Raw genomic sequence first — 24,484 nt, forward strand, 5'->3', positions numbered from 1 at the left:
TTCACCAGTCAGCAGGATTTTGTATTACCATTCTGGCCATACTAAATATGACCTTCCTTCTCCTTTCAGATCAGCAGCTGCCACTTCAACAATGTATGAGGGCAGCCCCAATGTTAGCCTATTAAGGGAGCAGGCCTCACAGTAGTGTAAAAACGAATTTAGGAGTTTTACACTACCAGGACATATAACTACACAGGTACATGTCCTGCCTTTTTCCTACACAGCACCCTGCTCTAGGGGTTACCTAGGGCACACATTAGGGGTGACTTATATGTAGAAAAAGGGGAGTTCTAGGCTTGGCAAGTACTTTTAAATGCCAAGTCGAAGTGGCAGTGAAACTGCACACACAGGCCTTGCCATGGCAAGCCTGAGACAAGGTTAAGGGGGCTACTTAAGTGGGTGGCACAACCAGTGCTGCAGGTCCACTAGTAGCATTTAATCTATAGGCCCTAGGCACATATAGTGCACATTACTAGGGACTTATAAGTAAATTAAATAGTCCAATCAGGTATGATCCAAAGTTACCATGTTTAAAAAGGGAGAGAGCATATGCACTTTAGCACTGGTTAGCAGTGGTAAAGTGCGCAGAGTCTAAAAGCCAGCAAAACAGGGTCCAAAAAGTGGAGGGAGGCAGGCAAAAAGTCAGGGGTGACCACCCTAAGGCATGTCAGGTCTAACATGTGTGTTTTGTCATGTTCACTCTCACATTGGTACACTAAGCTGGCTTTTAAACATGACTGTGACCTGCACTTTCATTGCATCACACAAATAGAATTTACAACTAGTTCTTCCAGAGTTGCTCCAGGAACTCTGGTCAACATATAAGGCTTCTGCCATGTTAAATGCTTACTTATGAACACAGGTTTAGATTAAACATCTTCAATTTTTTGGAAGCTTTACTGATACTGAGACCTTTGAAGAAACTCTCAGCCCACACTTAGGGCTGTATGTTGGAACCATGCACGCATTTACCACGGATGTTTTAATAACGCAGTCCAAACCATGAATGCATCTTTACAATGCATTCCTTTATAGCGCAAGTCATTACACCGATTTGCATTAGGGAAGGCATTGACTTTGAAATAGTATAACTTACTATTCCAACTCCAGTTTGGCAACAGTAGGGAAAGTGTTGGATTTAAAGTTCAACATCAGTCCCAATAATGGTTTCCTTAAGGCAAGTCGTTGTAACGACTTGTGTGATAAAGGAATGGGTTGTAAAGATGCATTTGTTGTTAAATATGCTTTGTTAAGGTGCAGTGTGGTTTGAGCCACATTATAAAGGGTGTTTCCCCACACGTAGACATAATGTGCATTTTGTACTTATATTATCTATTCTTGTGAACCACATGAGTATTACCTTAAATAGTTACCCTGTGCAGATGATACGGCTCAGTCCATTCAAACAGTGTGAGGTGAAACAATGCTGCACACAGATGTTCTGTTGCTACTGCCATTACAGGATTAGTGAGAGAATGGCAGAATGGGAAATCATTGTCTAGACATTGCTGTAAGTTGTTCCCTCTATGTTCACATGACACTAGGGGCCGGAAATTTGACAAAGTGGCGCATTACTTGCTGTGCTGCACTGCATCACTGGGAAATGCTATTTAGAAGAAAGATTCTTCTCTCTCTGATTCTTATACAATAAATCTAAACATTCAAAAATCCAATTACAAAAAATAACAATTACCGACAAAAATGTTCATATAATAATATAGAAAAACTCTAAATCCACTTCACGTAGGATATGGACACACATACAAACTCACAACACAGACAAGACTCAAGACAAATCACATTTATAGAATGAACAAGACAAATCAAATCAATCCACTACTATTATTTGCTTAATATTTTACAAATATATCACATTTATCAACAACCACTCAATATATCAAAATAACGAAATATATATTGTCTAATTACCCATCAAATTTAAAGGATTCTACATCTTCCTTCTTGTCCACAAATTCTGTTCTTCACGATGTTTGGATAGTCCTACGCTCTATTAGAGACTTTGGTTCCAGTGGTTTTCTATAAATTTCAATCAAAACTGCACCAACAAGTTTTAATGATATTCAAAAGTCTTCAGACTTGTTGCACACTATACATAGATAACAGTTCTTTGCCAGCCAACAAATTCCTAGCTGACGCGCGTTTCGGTGGATCACACCCAATGCTGATGCTTTAAGCCACCTTCCTCAGGGCTGTGCACAAAGGTGCACATATGAGCTGGAAAGTTATGTAGAAACAAATAAATATAATCCAATAAACTATATGCTCCTTAAATATAATGTTTCGTTTTTAATTTTTTAATTTTTATTTTTTAATTTTTAACCATGTCCTAATCATATTATTTCAAAACACTAATGCATGCCACCAAGTGGTCAGAGCTTTCAATGTGCTGGAGGTGTCTCTCAAAAATTTAAATCAGAAAAGAATCCCTTCACCAAATAAAAAACAAAAAGAAGCAAATCCCTCAAAATAACCCTCATTCACAAACACCAACCAGTGCTTTACTTAGTTTCTCAACCTTATATATCACCTGTATGTCACCTTTACCTCTTTAAAAAAACACCTTGGCTTTTCCTGTAGCTCACTTTGTCCTCTGTGTCACAATTTGTTGGAACTTTACAATATAAATGCTCAAAAACAATTAATCCGAACTGAAAGCAGAACAGTGCAAATTAGTCATGTTTTTTGAGTAATCACCCATTTCTAGGTGGTATCAGGCATTTCTTTCAGAAAGTGAGGTGTGATGGTGCAGGGATTCTTGTATTCCAGTCTTTGGGTGTAATCATTAATTTGAGTGAGTTAACTGGTTTTATTAAAAAATAATTCAAATCAATTGACTTATTCAGTAATTAATATCTTTTTATGCATTGTCATTAGAGTCCCAAATAACCCATTAGCATGTATTTCAAAACAATACACAATATTAGTGAGCATTACAAATAAAATAAACAGCAAGTGTGCTCTATTAAGGAATTCCCTAATCTAGATTAATTGAGTTTTAGGCATAAGAATGGATATATCTTCAAGAAGCAAAAAAGGGTGTCATTTCAGAAACCTAAATGAAAAATTCTGGTGAGAGAATAAAAATGGACAAGGGAGAAGCCTTTGAACTTTGGCAATAAGGAATTTTGATAAGCTAAAAAGCTAAAATTATCAGCTGTAAAATAGAAAGGCTCAAAAGAGTCCTCTTCTGAAGGGAAGAATTCCTCAGAATCCTAAGAGTACTAATTGCTCTAGAAACACATGCTATTATAAATCTGCTAAAATAGAATTGTAGCAATTGGGACATACTCCATCCCTTCTACTCAATCATATTTCAGTAAACTCTGGGAGCAGTTGAACGCCATAGTTTCTCACAATAGGCCACTGAATCACATCCTGATACTTGGTTCACATTGTGCAGTTCCGAAAGTTCTATCTACAAGTCACAGTTCCTGCCATCTCCTCTCTTACCAGCAACAACCTCACTATCGGCTGTTAATACATAACAAATGACGATTCACTAGCTAACAGCATCTGCAGGGGAAGAGAAAAACATCTTGTGCAAGACAGCATTTTAAAGGAAAATTTACCTTTTACTCCTTACATGTAAAACAAAATTTACATACCATCAGTAGTTAGGTTTACTTAATTTGGTACATTATATCATTCCATTTGTATGTTTGCAATACCTAAGTATGATTATCTACTACATAAATTGTAGATATCAAATATGTGTTATTCAGTACAAATTGCATATTTTTCAGTGAAATGCATTTATTTTGCAAAATGAGAAAATTCACTTTGTCAGGTGTTAATAGAATTGCACAGTCTAATATGATTTCCATGGCCTAACTCTGCAATATGCTACAGTACATTTCTGCAAGAGGAGTGGCCAGCAGCAAATAGGAGCTGTTGAAACCTCCAAGAAATGTAATGAATTAAAAAATATATATACTAAAAGGGCCACAAGGAGTGGTTAAGCAATGGACTAACACAGGTGTCTCCAACCAATTGATTGCGAGCTACCAGTAGCCCCCAGACTCCTTCTGAGTAGCTCGAGGGCCTGAGTTCATTTTTACATAAGCACAGGGTCACATTTGTCTTTTAAAGCTAAGGGAAATCTATGTTTATTACTCATTAGTATCATCAGGCTGCAGATAGAACGGCCTAATAAGAAGCAGTGCTGAAGCCAGATTTATGACCCAGGGCACATAATTGAAGAATAGAAACACTAAAGTATTTAACTCCTAAATAAAAGTCCTTGTCAGCTCAATATTGATGGTGAGAACAAAATGATGTTTCTCAATGCTTTTAAATAAGAGAAAATTAAAATGAAAAGTTACATTATAATTAAGTTAACTTTTCATTTTAATTTTCTCATTTTTTTCAAAGTGTTGCATTTACAAACAACAGGCCTCTTGCTCCTAGTGGGCAGTAGAACACTGTGGTATAGTTAGAGCTGAAAAATACAGGAATTTTTTTTAATGGGAGAAATTTAAAGTGCAGAAACATTTTCTGCATTATGAATATTTTTGCACTTTAATATTCTCCCAACTAACAAATGGCTGTATGTTTGTGTTATACATGTAACAGTGCCACATATGACAAAAGGCATATCCTGTGCCACAGATACATATGACAAAGGCTCTCAGTTACTCATACATCCCATTTATGTGCACACATGTTCATACGTTAACAACGACACCCTTTTCCTCAGCCTTAACCATGCATGTGCAGAACAACGCACATGAGTGGTTAAGACAGAGAAAAAGGGAGTCAGCATTGAGAGAGGACAAGGTCAGGTAAGTGGGGCTGCGACTGGGTTGGGGGTAGTTTTTAGGGGTGGGGGTGGATTGAGAGCTTGGGGTGGGAGGAGGTCAGGGTAGTTTGTTTTTTAGGGGCAGGGTGGGGGGATTGGACGTAGTTCCGACTTTTAGGGGCAGGGGGACCAGGGCAGTTCCCGTTTTTAGGAGATGTGGGGGGTCGGGTAGTTTTGTTTTGTGGTTGGGGATCGGGGTGGTTTGTTTCTTAGGGTTTGGGGGTCATGTAGTTTGTTTTTAGGGGGTGGGTGGTCAGGGTGGTTTGGTTTGTGGGGGTGGGGAGTCGGTTTTTAGGGTTGGGGGATCGGGGTAGTTTGGTTTTTGGGGGATGGGGGTAGGTGGTTTTTGGGGGTGGGGGATCAGGGTAGTTGGGTTTGTGGGGGTGGGGGGTCATTGGCTTTTAGGGTGGGGTAGTTTGGTTTTTGGGGGTGCGGGGATCGGGTAGTTTCATTTTTGGGGTGGGGGTCAGGGTAGTTAGTGTATTTGGGGGTGGTGGTCAGGATAATTAGTGTTTTGGGGGTTGAGGGGGTGAGGGTAGTTTGGTTTTTGGGGGAGGGGGGATCGGGAAGTTTGATTTTTGGGGGTGGGGCGAGGTAGTTTGGTGTTTGGGGTGGGAGATCAGGGTAGTTTGGTTTTTGGGGGTGGAGGGTCAATGGTTTTTGGGGGTGGGGGTCGGGGTTGTTTGTGTTTTTTGGGTGGGGGTCGGGTAGTTTGGTTTTTGGGGATGGGGGATCGGCGTAGTTTCATTTTTGGGGGCGGGGGGTCGGGTAGTTAGTGTTTTTGGGGGTGGGGGGTCCAGTAGTTTGTTTTTTGGATGTGGGGGGTTGGGGTAGTTTGGTTTTTGGGGTTGGGTGTTGGTTTTTGGGGGCGGGGGTCGGGGTAGTTTTGTTTTTAGGGGTGGGGTGGGGTCGGAAGGTTTTAGGGCTCAGGGTGGGTGGTGGGGATCAGGGTAGTTGTATTTTTAGGGTGGGTGGGGGGGATGGCATGCGAAAACCATGCATGCTGTTCCACACATGCATTTACTAGGCATGCCTTTACAAAGACAAATCGGTGTTCAGGCATGTGTAGTAAAGACATTCGTTGAAACAACGCGATCGTTGTTCTGACCATGTTGTTCAGGCATGTGTGGTTGGCGCATGCATTGTTCCAACATACATTCACGTTCAATATGTCCTGTTGCATTTATCCATATTCTGTGAATGGATGAGAGCTCACTGGTGTGCCTCCACCTTGGGCCACACTCCACCTTCAAAGAACATGAATTTGGACAGTTGAGCTGGAGGAAAGAAGCCTGTGTTCCATGTTCACTTTTACTCTGCGAAAAACAAGTGTGATCAAATGTTAATTGCAAAATTACAACTTCAAAAATGTGTTACAAGACCTACAAAGTCATGGGTGCTAGCACAGCAGTTTCATCAGTGGCATTGCAGGGTCTGATGGGCCCTAGTGCAAGGAAGGAAATAAGTCAACTGGCTGATTTTTGGATTATAAAATCCAACTCTAATCAGGGTTGAGTGGGTCCTCAGGCCTCTGGTCCCGCTGCCATTAACCCACTGCACCAATGGAAGCTACTCCCCTGGGTTTCAAGAGTGGCATCGTGCACCTACCACAACCCTCACAAGCAAAATGTAACACGTTATACTTCATAAAGTCAGAATGTAATTTCAATGTCTTCTTGCCAGGTCCGACCTCATGTCCTTTACCATCTATTCTTCCCTCCTCTATTCCCGCACTGGCATCTAAGATGGGAAAGTTAAAATTGTGAGTCTTTTTAGGGATTAGTGGCAGGTCCAGACAGATTGACCATGCTAGAATCATACAGAGGAAACTCCACATCATTTAATGTGTCATCCCTTTCCAAGTTGTTTCCTACGTGAACCAGTTTGTTTAATGAACTTTAGTGTATCCATGCATGTATGCATGTTTGCATGTATGTATTTAGGTTTGTTAGAACACTGGCAAGCTAGAGAAGTTTGGCAAATGTACCGACAAATGAGGCAAAGTTGGGAGACACTGTTATTGGGGTTACAATCCTGCTCAATCAGAAATCATACATGTGTGTATATAAAACACACACACACTTTCAGTCGTGGCTCGCAGCTCCTAAAAGCGGTGGGGCAGGTGCGGCGCAAAGGGGAGGGGAAAGGGGGATAAGGGGAGGTGGGCGCAGGGGGAGGACAAAATACATTAAATTATTTAAAAAAATAAAATAAAAAACTTACCTGAACTCGCCGAGCACCGCTCCTCCGTCTCTGCTGCCTTCTGCTGCAGGCACAGGCTCCCAGCCTGCCCTGTGCCAAAGCTGAGGCTGCTCAGAGCAGTGTCAGGATTGGCTGAGAGCGCCCAGACTGAGAGACTGTGCAGGCTCTCTCCAGCCCGGCAAGAGAGACAGCCTACTGCATATGTGGATTTGGCAGGTCCAAGACGGCCGAGCTCAGTGCATGTCACCCCCAATGACCCGCCCCTTTCAGAACAAGTTTATCATAGTTTATCATCCTTTCGTTTTGAAAGGTTTGCAGCTTGTGCTGCCCATATGGAGGAGCCGCCCCTGCACAGTTTTCTTATTTCAAGCAAATCACTAATATTGTAACACCCTTTCCAAGTACAGAGCAAAAACAGAGACAGAATAAACTCAGAAAAACTATGAAAGAGCATGTTTTTCATTAGAGTTCTCACTAATAGTCGTTGCTACAAGAAGAAGATTTTCCCCGGTGGCAACAGCCAATTTAATTCTCTGCCTATGTCACACTTTTTCCACTCTCTGTTCAGTATCGGCTCACACATTCTTAAATACACCCAGGTGACAAATTTCTGCCTTGCCTCAGCTGTGAAGCTTTTAACTATTTTTGAGATCCTTTTCATGCATGTGAAGACAAATTTCAGATGTAAGTTGCGCATATCATCTTCACTGAGGGACATATTTATGAAGGTTTTCTGTCGCCCTTGCACCACGCAAGGGGGCACAAGGGTGACACAAAAAAAGTGAAAATTATCAAGCCATGCAAAGCCACATTGCATGGCCCTGCATGCCTTCATAAATCTAGAGTGAAGCAAGGCAAAGCAAATCACTGCTTTGCGTTACTCGGCAGCAGGGAGGTGTTTCATGGGTGGAGTGTGGGTGTTCCCACATATCCACCCATTAATTTTTGTGCATTCCCAGATTTACCAATAGTGTTAGACCTGGGAATGCATCAAAATGCTAAGCCTCCCAGGGAAGGCATAACAAGGAGATATATCTTTATTTCTCCTTGTTTTTCCACTTTCTATTTGTGCCGCATTCTGCAGAATACATTGAAAGAGAAAAATGCCTCTCAGGATTGTTCTTGTGCAGGAAGGTGTCCCTTCTTGTGCAACAAACAATCCTGCCTACAACACAGGCACTCTTGCAACATGACACAAGAGTGCCTGTGTTGGCTCTAGGCAGCCAAAAGTGTGCCAGCACTAGAAACGGACAGGAATGCTCTATATAATCGAAAAGAATGGCGCGTTCCTACACTTTCCCTTTCACACATTGCAGCAAGGTGGCTTAATGCGTTGCATGAAAATTTAATAAATATTTCCATGAGCATCTTATTTGCATCACTTTTTTTCCTGATAGGACCTTTGACATGACAAAAACGGAGATTAATTTGCTAGTGTCAAGGCAGCGTCCGATCCGGAAACCATTTTTATGTGACTTGCATGTTCCTGACATTTATATCTCTCAATTAATTTTATTAAGAATGTGAGTGTCTGTAGTGGTGTGTGTGACTATATCTCCTGCCACAATATATCCTGCACTGCATTGCCTGACATTGTTTTTTTTAAATGCACTATACCTTTTATCCTATTTTTTAATTAAATACTCTTACCGTTAAACTATTTCATGTAATTTATGATGATGAAGTGATGGCCTGTGATGTAGTGGAAGCATGTAGAGCTGGTGATGTAGTAGAGGAGTACCAACCATACATTAGTGCACCTTGGAGTGAGTTGCTCAAGGACGCACAGGGCAGCTGCACTGTAGCGCCCCATGCATCTCTCTCTAGAACACAGAGACATCTCATGATGGGAGATGTTCCGGAAAGCCCAATGCATGCCAATCCTTTGTTGCTTCTATGTCTCAAACAGACATGGTTTCAAGAGATGAGGGATCAGGTGTGAGTACGCTACACTAAGTGCCTATGCTTCTACAGTTTATGCCAGTGTTGAGCAAAGTCCAGTTTGTAGCACAGAACTGTGTGTGTTACAGACCAGGTGTCTCTAGTCTGATCATTTCATTTACGAGTATTCCATTCCTATGTGGATCACGCTTCCTCTCAGTATCTTGCCATGACTAAGAGTGTGTCTGATCATCCTGAGCATGCCTATAGGAGAAGAGAAGAACGTCTAAGATGTCTATCGTATATATCCCACATCCTGTGATCAAGGGATGGGTGCGACATCACATGCTGTGTAATGCATGTCTTCGATCCTTGCTTAGGTGTGACTGAGACCAGAAACAATTTTGAGCTTTTAGTACTATGATTGCTACAAAGACGTGAATGCAAGTACTGCCCCATCGAGAATGCCCTGCAGAGGTAGTAAAGGGTGTAACAGGAAAAGTTGGCTGCACCTTCGAAGCAGTGGAATGTCTTTGGAGTGATCTCTGTGCAGCAGGTGTGCCACCCATTCTCCACTCATGAGGTCGCAGCGTGGCATCCCTCAGGAGGATCCACTCAACCTCCATCTTACCTATGCAAGCGAGAGGATTTCTCATTCAGTATCAGTCTGTCATTGTATACGAAAGTCAAAGGACTGATCTCTGTTCTGCAAAGACAGCAGTTCTCTAATGAGCAACAACGGACATTCACCCAACTAATGACCTAAAACCATCAGCTTCAGTGTCAGGCTCTGGTCATGCAGCAATTTTGACCCTGAGTGTCTTCGTGAGTTTTTTTAGTAATGTGAAACATTTCCTAGTGAGTTGTTGTATATTAATATTCATTTTGGAGTAGAGCATACCTGGAATTTGGGTTCAAACCTGGGATCAGGAAGGGAGCACCAGGGTAGGCAGTAGTGGGCATGTAATGCTGCAAATCATTCACTCTACCTCCAGGGTATCTCACCTCAGACAGAACATCCCCAGCTAGGGTTCCAAAGCGAGAGAATTGATTTCCTGGGCACGTCCATCACCCTAGGAGAATCCAGTTCTTAAACTCTGGCTCAGCTGATTGGATAGTGTTAGTGAAGTGCTTAGTTACCTTATCTGAAACTCAATGACACTACTGACACATTTCACATTAACCACCACGTAAATCACCAGATTGAAACATTGGGATGACAGATTCCCTCGTCCGGTGTCCATCTGTGGAGCCACACAGCACCCTAATCCCCACTGTGAAATCTGTAATGAACTCCTTCCTAACTTCAGGGTACAGAGCTCACCCACTGCGACCATCTGCAGTGCTTACCAATCTCCCCGAAAGTTGGAGTCGGCGTCGACAAGCCCTCCACTCACGTGGCATAGACATTCTTCTTTCAGATAGAGTTCAGAACTCTTAACAGTTAAAATATGTTTTGATTTGTCTGAAATTGTCTCCCCGGCGCTGTGAAATGAAGGAACTGGTCTCTGTGTGAAGCAGCTCCAGGACTCTGCTCCTGCTTGAAGAAAAGTCTCGTTCCTAGGGCGCGGGCTGATGGCTTTACTGCCTGCGGAATGAGATTCCTGGGAGCCTGTCAACGGATATCACACACCACGCAGGCTGCAAACAAGGTTTGCGTGCTCCCACTCAGGTGTCAGATTGTTTCCTTGCTATCCAGCAGGGAGACCTCAAAGTAAATTCACAACGTTGCACCCGCTGCCAAACCCCATTTGCACAGTCAACAGTAAAATAAAGGGGATGGGGGTGACGATTTCTATCAAAATGTCCTTTCCTTTCCCAGGAAAGGCAAGTATGCTGCGTCCACTGAAAACTTTTAACTCTGACCTAACAATTTATCCATCGATTCATTATATGAATAATGATTTCCTTACTCAACACAGATACTTACAATACTGTCGTGCATATGTTATGTACCAGGACAGATCATCAGATCAGCTCATTGTGATCTTCATTTGTGTATCAGTCTTTTAAATTTGCTCAGCGATCCTTTCACCGACCCTAATCAATGATCTCTCTAGCCACCTCTTAACACCTCATGCACGTGTCTGTTTATCAGCCCATGCATTTATCACTTGGAGTAAAACTGATTGGATTCGGATACTCATTGTTCATCTACCAGAGCACTCATTGTTCCACTGATCGTAAACCTCAGTGTGCACTCGTTTATTCAGTAGCATAGCTATCCACAGCACCTTCCTGACTTTATCTACGATTTCACTTATTGATCCAAGTTTTCTTCATTTTAGGGAAATCTGCCAGCAGGGATAACTCAAACATGAGATGATGTTCATAGAACTGTTTGTCAGGAGAAGTAGGAACCTTCTAGAGACCTTGAAGTGGTTGGACCTGTAGTGGATAGTAGGGCTGACAGTTTGATTGGCATCAAAATACTGACATTGCAGTGGATTAGAGATATTAATAACTTCAGGCAGAGTTAGCTAATCAGATTTTAATTTTTCGACGTAAGGTGTTGAAGCTGGGAGCAGAATTCACATCTCAGACGCGAAGGCATGCCACTGAATTATTAGACCATGTTACCACCCAATCATTAGTTAATCCATCGCTTCATCCATTTTATTCTCCCGACCCTCACCAAGCTCTACGAGCATCCGTGAGATTGGCGTGCATCCTTTTTCACATGCCGCTCACACCCACCCAACCTTCTGCCTGTTTACTAGAGAAATGCTTTCTATTGAAAAGATGCAGGTCAGGTGTGGATATCTGCAGTTTCCATGACAACCTCGTCCTTTTTTGGACTCAATTGGCTACGTCTTTTTGAATGTATGTCTAACATAAAACCTTAACATGACACGTTTAAATGGATTGCCTGTTGAAGAGAACGTCCCTCAGTCACTACTAAAAGGTCTAATGTGACAGGAATATTTCAGACAAATGCTAAACATCAGGCAGCTGACAGAAAATGCTTTAAAACAACATTTTAAAGCAAAATGAGTGTGATCGCTGCTTCCAAGCACTTTTTTAAAATAGACTTGTTACATAAACAGCCTATTTCTCTTATCCACAAATATAGATTACCTGTCCCTTTTGCGACCACACACCTAGTTACAATTTCTCATTGTTGGTGTCATTAGTTATTGCTAGTGAGTACAATTTTCCTTTGATTCACCCATAACTATGGTCACTGGAATTATGGAATTCTGCAGTCACTGCCTTTCAGATAAAAAATAGGTACATACCATAATTGACACCTAATCTGCCACCTGCTGCAGAAATTGCACAAGTCAACAAACAAATACGATCTCTAGTTCATGGAACAAAAGTTAGAAAAACACTATGACCCATGGCCAAGATTTATGAGTTTGTGGCGAACGGCAATGCAGCAACGTGACTTTCTGCGCTGACTTGCGTCAGAAGTAAAGGGCAGGACTAAGCCTTATCTATGCAATACGGAGCTGCGTCAAAAGTAAAGTGCAGGACTAAGCCTTATCTATGCAATACAGCGCATTCCTGTCCTTTCCCCCTGTGCTGGTGCTGTTTTGGCTGCCTGGAGCCAATGCAGACACCCTTGCATCATGGTGCAAGGGTGCCTGCATTGCAGACAGGATTGTTTTTGTGCAGGAAGGAGCCCCTTCCTGGCCAAAACCAAGCCCCTGAGGTGTTTTCCTCTTTCTGTGTATGCTGCAGAATGCAGCACATATAGAAAGAGGAAACAACAAGGAGAAATAAAGTTATTTTTCCTCATTGCGCCTCCCCTTGGGAGTCATAGGGTTTTGGCACATCCCCAGATTTATGAGCTCTGGTAAATCTGGGGATGCATCAAAATCCATGGGTGTTGCATGGGAACACCCCTCAACACCTATGAAATGCCTTTCTAATGCAGGGTATGTCAAGGCAGTGATTTGCGCTGCCCTGTTTTACTCCATATTTATGTCATTCAAAGCCATGCAAAGTGGCTTTGTGTGGCCTCATAGATGTGGTTAAAGGTTTGCGCCGCAAGCCTCTCATAAATATGCCCCCATTTTTATAGTCACCTTGCTGTGCTGCCCTGCATCAACGGAAAAGGGCAGAAATGCACCCAAACGATGGCATATGGTGCATTCGTGTCCTTTCCCACAACACTGGCATTGTTTTGGCAGCTTAGAGCCAAAGCAGACACCTCTGCACCATTGTACAAGGGTGTCTGCATGGTAGGCATGTTTGTTTTAGTACTGGAAAGGGCACCTTCCTGCACAAAAACAATCCTGGGAGGCATTTTTCCCTTTCTGTGTGTACTGCAGAATGCCGCACACACAGAAAGAGGAAAAACAAGAAGAAATAAATATATTTCTCCTTGTTGAGCCTCTGCTGGGGAGGTGTAAGGTTTTGGCTCATCCCCAGGTTTACAGGATCTTGTAAATCTGGGGATGTGTCAAAATCCATGGGTTTTGTGTGGGAACACCTACTGCAATGCCCATGGAATGCCACCCTTGAGCAGAGTAAGACGATGCCACGATTTACACTGCCTTGCCTTACTCCATATCTATGAAGCCATTCAAAGACACGCAAAGTTGCTTTGCGTGGCCTCAGAGATATGACTTTAAGGTTTGCAACACTGTTGCTTCACAAAAAAGTCATGTAACGGGGGCATAAGGGTCTTGTAAATAAGCCCATATATTTACAGCTGCACTGTGGTAACTGGTTTGCAGTGATGGCCAACTGCTCATCATTTATTTGCTGAATGTTGAATTCATGTGTTAAAATTCTACTAATGTGTTAAAACGTTTCTGCACCGTAGTAGGATGAGTTAAAATCACAACATAGTAAAAAATACTGCTATAGAATGTATAAGTGAGTCCACCAACTCCACATCATTTCAGAGCCCTCATTATAACTTAGCAAGTTTCAGCGTGGATTAAATTGATTAACTTAACTTCCAATAACTCCATGCACTTTTCTTGAACTTCAACATTTTCGTTAAATTAAAAAGTTCTTAAAAGCACATTTGACAATATCAGCAACTGTTGGACCTGGCTTTTTGACAGGGACATCCCCAAACTTTTTGCCTCCTTCCTCCTATTTTTTCTGACCTGTTGTTGTTGGCTTTTGACCTCTGAGCACTTTACCACTGCTAACCAGTGCTAAAGTGCATATGCTCTCTGTGTAAATTGTACTATTGATTGGTTTATCCATGATTGACTATTTAATTTACCTGTAAGTCCCTATTAGAGTGCACTACATGTGCCTAGGGCATGTAGATTAAATGCTACTAGTGGGCCTGCAGCACTGGTTGTGCCACCCACCTCAGTAGCCCCTTAACCTTGTCTCAGGCCTGCCATTGCAAGGCCTGTGTGTGCAGTTTCACTGCCACTTCGACTTGGCATTTAAAAGTACTTGCCAAGCCTAGAACTCCCCTTTTTCTACATATAAGTCATCCCTAATGTGTGCCCTAGTTAACCCCTAGAGCAGGGTGCTGTGTAGGTAAAAGGCAGGACATGTACCTGTGTAGTTATATGTCCTGGTAGTGTAAAACTCCTAAATTCGTTTTTACACTACTGTGAGGCCTGCTCCCTTCATAGGCTAACATTGGGGCTGCCCTCATACACTGTTGAAGTGGCAGCTGCTGATCTGAAAGGAGCAGGAAGGTCATATTTAGTATGGCCAGAATGGTAATACAAAATCCTGCTGACTGGTGAAGTCGGATTTAATATTACTATTCTAGAAATGCCACTTTTAGAAAGTGAGCATTTCTTTGCACTAAAATCTTGTTGTGCCCTTCAATCCACGTCTGGCTAGGTTTAGTTGACAGCTCCTTGTGCATTCACTCAGACACACCCCAAACACAGGGTACTCAGCCTCACTTGCATACATCTGCATTTTGAATGGGTCTTCCTGGGCTGGGAGGGTGGAGGGCCTGCCCTCACACAAAGGACTGCCACACCCCCTACTGGGACTCTGGCAGACAGGATTGGGCTGAAAGGGAACTTGGTGCATTTCTTAGAGACTCTTTGAAGTCACCCCCACTTCAAAGGCACAACTTAGTATAAAACAGGGCCTCTGCCCTACCTCATCAGACACTTGCTGGAGAAGAAACCTGAACCAGAAACTACATCCTGCCAAGAAGAACTGCCTGGCTGCTCAAAGGACTCACCTGCCTGCTTTCTACCAAGGACTGCTGTCTTGCTGTTGCCCTGCTGCCTTGCTGAACTCTTGTCTGGCTGTGAAAGTGCTCTCCAAGGGCTTGGATAGAGCTTGCCTCCTGTTCCCTGAAGTCTCAGGACCAAAAAGACTTCTTCCTTTCACTTGGACGCTCCGTGCGCCGAAAATTTCGACGCACAGCTTGTTTCGCGGCGAGAAAAACGCCGCACACCGACGCTGATCGACGCGACGCCCTCGGGACGATCGAGACTTCGACACACAACCTCGCAAGGACAAAGCCGCCCGACTTTCCAGGAGAAATCGACGCGACGCCTACCGTGAGTGCGAAACTTTGACGCACGGCCTCGCAAGGACAACGCCGCCCGACTTCCAAGGAGAAATCGACGCGACGCCTGCCGTGAGACCAAACTTTCGACGCACGGCCTCGCAAGGACAACGCCGCCCGACTTCCAAGGAGAAATCGACGCGACGCCTACCGTGAGATCGAAACTTCGACGCGCAGCCCCGCAGAACGACGCGCAGCCGGAAAACAAGCAGGAGAATCCACGCACAGACCCGGGACATCTGGTAATCCCCGCGATCCACAAAAAGAGACTGTCTGCGCGCCGGAAAACGACGCCCGACTTCCCCGCGTGGAAACGAACGACGCAAGTCGGTGTGTGCTGAGAGGAAATCGACGCACACCCCCCTTTTTCCACGCATCTCTTCACCTGTGGCCCTCTGAGGAGATTTTCCACCAGAAACCAGGTACTTTGTGCTTGAAAGACACTTTATTACATTCTAAAGACTTAAGACACTTTATATCACTTTCCTGTGATAGTTCTACAATTTTCCATTGCATCTTTATTCTTTTTGACCTACAATTATCCTGATAAATATTATATATTTTTCTAAACACTGTGTGGTGTATTTTTGTGGTGCTATATGGTGGTATTGTATGATTTATTGCACAAATACTTTACACATTGCCTTCTAAGTTAAGCCTGACTGCTCGTGCCAAGCTACCAGAGGGTGGGCACAGGATAATCTTGGATAGTGTGTGACTTACCCTGACTAGAGTGAGGGCTTTTGCTTGGACAGAGGGTAACCTGACTGCCAACCAAAAACCCCATTTCTAACATTGGTGATCAGCGGTGAGGATAGGACTTGTGTTTGTGCAGTGACATACAGTAGCTAAGTATTTCACTACCTACCCACAGTTGAAGGTCAACTCGATTTTTCATCTCTTTTGACTTTTGGTCTCTGATGTCCTCCTGGATATACTATTGATATTTTGGACTTTGGATTTTGGTTTTTGCTGGTAAGATCCTATCAGAATGGGATCGCTTACCTACTTATTCTTTTTGCCTACTGACCACCTCACTAAGGCTGACCTAAGGAAGCTGTGCAGAGAATGTGGCCTTCCTGTAGCAAAGAGATCTACTAAAGCAGAGATGCTACATGCCTACATAGTCTGGGAGGAAGACAGATGGGCAGAGAGAGAGGCAGCAAGAAACCAAATGACTAAGTACCCCTCAGAGGAGGAGGAGGACTACTCAGATGAGGAAAGAGACCCAGTGAAAAAAGAATGGCTCATGGCTCAAGCACGGTGGATGGAAGAGCTAGATGAGTTTCTTGAAAGGGCTGAGGCAGCAAGTCTCTTAGCCCTGGAAGAAGAAAAGATTGCAGCTCAAGAACTGAGCTGTAAAGAGCTGAAACTGGAGGCCGGAAGGGCTGAGTCCAGTTCAGATGGTGGCAGCAAAAATCTTGCATCTAGTAATGCTGAAGAAGGGCACAAGCCCAGAGATGTGGTGCCCAACTTGAAGAAGGGAGTTGACACACCCCGGGTGGTTCAAGGGTATGAGGTAGTTCCCGTTATGCACAGGGTCCCTGAGGAGGGTTGGGGAACTGGCAAAGGGAGTCATATTCCTACTGGGGGGAGGGACACTTTACTGACTCTAGCAGAGAGTGACAGAGAAAAGGGTTCCCCCCTGGTGGACGTCCTGGATATAGAGTGTAGAGACATCCCAGACGAGTATGGGTTGAGTGTCAGGGACAGACAGAAACTGTCTCACCAGTCTCAAGAGGGTGATGTAGAGTGCTTTTCCAAGGCTGAGTTACTAGGTGGTTGGGTGAAGGGTACTGTGGTTAATACATGTGAAGGGCAGAGTGATGTAATTGCTGGAGAGCATATGTCTGGTCCTTATTTTCCAGAGCTACGCCAACACCAGGTGGAGTGTGAGTTCTCTGACCCCAGGGAACTTACAATGGAGGCAGACTTCTGGGTGAGTACCAGAGAGTCTGAAGAGGCATTTGGGGGTGCTCCTGAAGGGAGTGGTCTAGGTGGTTCCCGACCAAGTGAGGTGGGAGAGGATTGTAGTGTCCCAGGTAGGTCTCAGAGCCTAACCTGTACCGTAGGGCCACCTTTTGAGGGAAGCCCCGCAGTGTCAGAAGAACTTGGGGGGATGACTGTAGACAGCATCCCAACAGTTCTGGTGTCTTCCAGTACCACTCCTAGTGAGGGGGTGCAGAAGTCCAGACATAGGGTTGAGAGGGGGTGGCAGACCCCAGTGGAGGATCTTGAAAGTCAGGGGTCAGCTCTGAGAGCAGAGCCCCCCAGGAATGACCCAGGTGAGACCGTTTCTGGTTTGGGGGAAACCCAGACTCTGCCGGATGGGCAGAGGTCGGGAGACCTGTGCCAACCAGACTCTTGTGTGGCCCTTGGGGACGGCGTGTCCCTTGTGGGGGGTGAGAGTGCCCCCCCGGAAGTCCTGGCATGCCAGGCAAAGATTCAACCTCAGGGTGGTGACTCTGGGTTGGATAACCAGGTTCAGAGGTTAAACTTTGACCTGGTGGGGGGTAGATGTGCCCCCCAGAAAGTCCTGGAATGCCAGGCAATGGCTCAACCTCAGGGTGGTGACTCTGGGTTGGCTAACCAGGTTCAGAGGTTAAACTCTGACCTGGTGGAGGGTCAGTGTGCCCTCCAGGAAGTCCTGGCGTGCCAGGCAATTGTTCAACCTCAGAGTGCTGACTCTGGGTTGGATAACCGGGTTCCGAGGTTAAACTCTGACCTGGTGGAGGGTCAGTGTGCCCTCCAGAAAGTCCTGGCGTGCCAGGCAATTGTTCAACCTCAGAGTGCTGACTCTGGGTTGGATAACCGGGTTCAGAGGTTAAACTCTGACCTGGTGGGGGGTCGGTGTGACCCCCAGAAAGTCCTGGCGTGCCAGGCAATTGCCCAACCTCAGGGTGGTGACCCTGGGTTGGGGAACCAGGCTCAGAGGTTAAACTCTGACCTGGTGGGAGGTAGGTGTGCCTCCCAGAAAGTCCTGGTGAGCCAGGCAATTGTTCAACTTCAGGGTGACTCTGAGTTGAATGGTCAGGTGCAGAGGTTAAACTCTGACCTGGTGGAGGGTCAGTGTGCCCTCCAGGAAGTCCTGGCGTGCCAGGCAATTGTTCAACTTCAGGGTGGCGACTCTGAGTTGAATGGTCAGATGCAGAGGTTAAACTCTGACCTGGTGGGGGGTAGGTGTGCCTCCCAGAAAGTCCTGGTTTGCCAGGCAGTGATCCAGTCTGAGGGTACAGACCCTGGGCTGGAAGACCAGGTTCAGGGTGTCCCCCCGGACCTGGAGAGAGGGGCTACTGATAACAGTGCCCCTACCCTATTGTCTTCTGAGGAGGCCACTCCTAGTTGGAGGGTGCTGGACCCCAGAAGGGAGGGCAGGGGGAGGGAAGCCTCACCCCGGGCCCTAGTCCAACCTGAAGGTACAGACCCCAGGTTGGAGGGCCAGTTGCAGGTTAACAGCCCTGCACTGGTGGAGGAATGGTACAGGGCGACTTCTATAAGCACCCTGACCATGGTGGACTCTGGGGGTACCGCTCCAGGAGGGAGGGTACAGAGCCCCAGAGGGGAGGACCCGGTTCAGGCTGTCATCCCTGACCTGGTGGAAGGGAGAGTGGTTAAAGGGTGCCCAGCACCTGGGGCTACCGCCCCCCACTCTCCACAGCCACAGTGGTGGGAGAGCTTTGAGAGGCCTGGGGCCTGGCTCTCATCCCTGACAACTGTCAGTTACCACAGTGGCTTGCTGTCCGGGTGGACAGAGTTATCCCTGGGGAGGGGACAAGTGTCACACCCCGGGGATAGAATGGGCAACACCACTGGGTTGGTCCTGGTGGTACTATCCTGCTCCTGGGATACATCTGTGAGCAATGTAAGGTTAGGTGCTGCACAGATGAGATCCGCAGGAAAGGAGAAAGGTTCCCCATGGATGGGCTTAGTGGGCCCTGAGAGTATGGACAGAGGGATCCAATTGGAGTCAGGAAGGCGAAGAACTGGAGCATGCCCCTGCTGTTGTGGGCCTGGGTCCTTGTTCTGTCGCCTCAAACAGGGAAGTACATCAGGATAGTGATTGTTCTCCCCTGGCTTTAGGCTGGTAGGGGGTCATGTTGGACCTGGCTTTTTGACAGGGACATCCCCAAACTTTTTGCCTCCTTCCTCCTATTTTTTCTGACCTGTTGTTGTTGGCTTTTGACCTCTGAGCACTTTACCACTGCTAACCAGTGCTAAAGTGCATATGCTCTCTGTGTAAATTGTACTATTGATTGGTTTATCCATGATTGACTATTTAATTTACCTGTAAGTCCCTATTAGAGTGCACTACATGTGCCTAGGGCATGTAGATTAAATGCTACTAGTGGGCCTGCAGCACTGGTTGTGCCACCCACCTCAGTAGCCCCTTAACCTTGTCTCAGGCCTGCCATTGCAAGGCCTGTGTGTGCAGTTTCACTGCCACTTCGACTTGGCATTTAAAAGTACTTGCCAAGCCTAGAACTCCCCTTTTTCTACATATAAGTCATCCCTAATGTGTGCCCTAGGTAACCCCTAGAGCAGGGTGCTGTGTAGGTAAAAGGCAGGACATGTACCTGTGTAGTTATATGTCCTGGTAGTGTAAAACTCCTAAATTCGTTTTTACACTACTGTGAGGCCTGCTCCCTTCATAGGCTAACATTGGGGCTGCCCTCATACACTGTTGAAGTGGCAGCTGCTGATCTGAAAGGAGCAGGAAGGTCATATTTAGTATGGCCAGAATGGTAATACAAAATCCTGCTGACTGGTGAAGTCGGATTTAATATTACTATTCTAGAAATGCCACTTTTAGAAAGTGAGCATTTCTTTGCACTAAAATCTTGTTGTGCCCTTCAATCCACGTCTGGCTAGGTTTAGTTGACAGCTCCTTGTGCATTCACTCAGACACACCCCAAACACAGGGTACTCAGCCTCACTTGCATACATCTGCATTTTGAATGGGTCTTCCTGGGCTGGGAGGGTGGAGGGCCTGCCCTCACACAAAGGACTGCCACACCCCCTACTGGGACTCTGGCAGACAGGATTGGGCTGAAAGGGAACTTGGTGCATTTCTTAGAGACTCTTTGAAGTCACCCCCACTTCAAAGGCACAACTTAGTATAAAACAGGGCCTCTGCCCTACCTCATCAGACACTTGCTGGAGAAGAAACCTGAACCAGAAACTACATCCTGCCAAGAAGAACTGCCTGGCTGCTCAAAGGACTCACCTGCCTGCTTTCTACCAAGGACTGCTGTCTTGCTGTTGCCCTGCTGCCTTGCTGAACTCTTGTCTGGCTGTGAAAGTGCTCTCCAAGGGCTTGGATAGAGCTTGCCTCCTGTTCCCTGAAGTCTCAGGACCAAAAAGACTTCTTCCTTTCACTTGGACGCTCCGTGCGCCGAAAATTTCGACGCACAGCTTGTTTCGCGGCGAGAAAAACGCCGCACACCGACGCTGATCGACGCGACGCCCTCGGGACGATCGAGACTTCGACGCACAACCTCGCAAGGACAAAGCCGCCCGACTTTCCAGGAGAAATCGACACGACGCCTACCGTGAGTGCGAAACTTTGACGCACGGCCTCGCAAGGACAACGCCGCCCGACTTCCAAGGAGAAATCGACGCGAAGCCTGCCGTGAGACCAAACTTTCGACGCACGGCCTCGCAAGGACAACGCCGCCCGACTTCCAAGGAGAAATCGACGCGACGCCTACCGTGAGATCGAAACTTCGACGCGCAGCCCCGCAGAACGACGCGCAGCCGGAAAACAAGCAGGAGAATCCACGCACAGACCCAGGACATCTGGTAATCCCCGCGATCCACAAAAAGAGACTGTCTGCGCGCCGGAAAACGACGCCCGACTTCCCCGCGTGGAAACGAACGACGCAAGTCGGTGTGTGCTGAGAGGAAATCGACGCACACCCCCCTTTTTCCACGCATCTCTTCACCTGTGGCCCTCTGAGGAGATTTTCCACCAGAAACCAGGTACTTTGTGCTTGAAAGACACTTTATTACATTCTAAAGACTTAAGACACTTTATATCACTTTCCTGTGATAGTTCTACAATTTTCCATTGCATCTTTATTCTTTTTGACCTACAATTATCCTGATAAATATTATATATTTTTCTAAACACTGTGTGGTGTATTTTTGTGGTGCTATATGGTGGTATTGTATGATTTATTGCACAAATACTTTACACATTGCCTTCTAAGTTAAGCCTGACTGCTCGTGCCAAGCTACCAGAGGGTGGGCACAGGATAATCTTGGATAGTGTGTGACTTACCCTGACTAGAGTGAGGGCTTTTGCTTGGACAGAGGGTAACCTGACTGCCAACCAAAAACCCCATTTCTAACAGCAACAAATTATTTTGTTATAGGAAAACATCTTGCAAACCCTTTTTCAGAGGCGGTTGTCCTACAAAAAATATAATTTTAGGCAGTTCTCCCTCAGGCATGTTTTTGTGCAATTAGCAGCTTGACAATTCTTTTCAAAATCCACAAACTTTGCACATTCAAAAGGTTGGAGGTGATTGTCTCAGAAATCAAGTGGTTGAAAAGAAAGCTACAAAGGTCTAAAGTAAACTAACAATTGTTAGAATGCACGTTTTGCGGATGAAGTGATTTAGCCAAGAGATGAAAACTGTTTAAACTGGTGGAGAAAATATGGTGAGTTTCTCTGACGTTCTCAGTAGACATAGTCTAGCAGTAGACACAGGTATCAGTTTAAGCAAAAAATATACATTTGATGGAAGAATCCCTGAAATAATCTGAATCTCCACTCCACTCTGGATTTTGTTTTCTGAGCTGGTCCTGTAATAAAAGAAACGATTTAGCATAATCTGCTGGGTCACATCACATCTGATGTAGAGCGCAGCACCTCCAAGTGCATTATGGTCTTAATAAGCCTCGTCAGTGAGGTGCAGTTTCAGTTCCTGAGGCACAGGCAGCTGTAAAACTCAAGTCTGCACTCACCATCCGAATTTAGGCTGGGTGCCCTTCTGGAATACTACTAAATGAATGCTCTTGTGGAGGAATTTCTGGTTGCCACAGGCCAGGCACTATTATTGAACACGAGGCTGGAGAGCATCTCCTCTCATAGGGGCATAGATAGTACCATCTTGCACACATGATTCACAATTTGTGCTTCATGAGTTGGGCCTTAGAGTTGCCAGAGCGACCAAACTGATCCTTGCTTATCATTTTCCTGGGTCACAAGTATGTGTGTGTGTGTGGGTGTGTATTTGTGTGCGTGCACGTAGGTCTTTGTGTGCCTGTGTGTGTCTGTGGGTGTGCGTGCATGCATGCATGAGTGTGCGTGTGTCAGGGGCGAGCAGATGTGTGTGTGTGTGCATGCATGCGCACCTACGTATGCACTCATGAGTGTGTGTGTGTGTGTGTGTGTGTGAGGGGTGAGGAGATGGAAGACGTCAGTTCCCCTTAAATAATTGGGAGTAATCTTGTGCATACTTACAGAGATGGAGAACATCCCACTTTTGTTAGTGGGTTCTATTTGCAAGAGAGCACTTTCCCTCACAGGACACATTACATAGTAGGGTGCCCAGCAGAAGGCCGCACACCCTACGGGTGGGCAGCATTTATGTAATATCCCAACTGCGGAATAAAAGCCTGTTTTCAAAGTCATTACAACTGTGGTACACCTTGTCCTCTATAATGCACGTTTCGCTTTGCTAAAACGGCATAGCAAGACTGATCCAGGTCTGTTGCATTAAAGGTAGGTGTATATCCCTCCAACGATTTTCTTTAACAATGTAGCACCCAATTGTTCTAAAAATATATTTCCTTTCATCACTGGTAGAAACAAAATTGTGTTTAACAGACACATCAAGCAATGGTATATATAAAATGTGAGAGGTCTATATTATTTGAGGATAATGTATGAAAAAAACAATATTTTTCCCATTAGACACTAGTCACCTATAGTTCTCATAAAATTCTTAATTAAACAAATTATCAAATAGGCCACCGTTTAACAATGTCATCGACAGTACTTGGCCACCAGGAAGTAAGTGGCACTTGAACAATCCCATTACTGGAGTAGCTTGGTCACTAAGCTTGGGGCGGCTTGAGTCTCAGATTGTTGAACAATCACACTGGCATAAAAAGTTAAAATACATTTTACCACAAGCAGGGCGCAAGAGAGAGAGGCTAAAGGGGCAGTGGAAAGGTAGATGAATGCAGATTGGTAGGGGTATTTAGTGAGAGAAAACACAATGGGGCAGATTTATGAATGTGGGGCTGCACCTAGTGCAGCACCACTTTTCTTGCACCCCCTCAGCACCCCCCTAATGCCACCTTGTGTCTGCCGTATTTAAAATATGGCGCACCATGGCGGTAGTCAGGAGTACTAGCAGGGGCGGCTCCTCCTTTTGAAAAGGATCTCAAAAATAGTTAAAAGCTTCACAGCTAAGGCAAGGCAGAAATCTGTCACCTGGGTGTATTTAAGAATGTGCGAGCCGATACTGAACAGAGAGTGAAAAAAGTGTGACATAGGCAGAGAATTAAATTGGCTGTAGCTACCGGGAAGAATCTTCTTCTTGTAGCGACGACTATTGGTGTGAACTCTAATGAAAAACATGCTCTTTCATAGTTTTTAAGAGTTTATTCTGTCTCTGTTTTTGCTCTGTACTTGGAAAGGGTGTTACAATATTAGTTATTTGCTTGAAAAGAGAAAAGTGTGCAGGGGCGGCTCCTCTATGTGGGTGGAGGAGCATTGCCCCACCCCCAGCAGCAGCAGGAGCTACAAACCTTTAGAAATAAACCTTTAGAAACAAACCCTCAGAAACAAAACAACAATAAACTGTGTTTATTGTTGTTTTATTTCTAAAGGAGCGGGGCCATGGAGGTGACAAGCATGGAGGGGAGTGCACAGAACACTCCTCTCAGTGCGCATGTGATGAAGCAGAAAAAGAAAGGCAAACAAATATTCATATATCATGTAACAAAATCGTATAAGGCAATGTGATTTTAGTAAAGAGAAAAAAATATAATATGTGTAGAAAATGTACCCACAAAGTAGTTCGCCATTAGTATAAGCGAGCTTGATTAATCATGAAGAATCAACAATGTAGTAATCCGTCATAATTGCAGATGTATTTTATGAT

The sequence above is a fragment of the Pleurodeles waltl genome, chromosome 6 (genome assembly GCF_031143425.1).
Source record: "Pleurodeles waltl isolate 20211129_DDA chromosome 6, aPleWal1.hap1.20221129, whole genome shotgun sequence".
NCBI lineage: Eukaryota > Metazoa > Chordata > Amphibia > Caudata > Salamandridae > Pleurodeles > Pleurodeles waltl.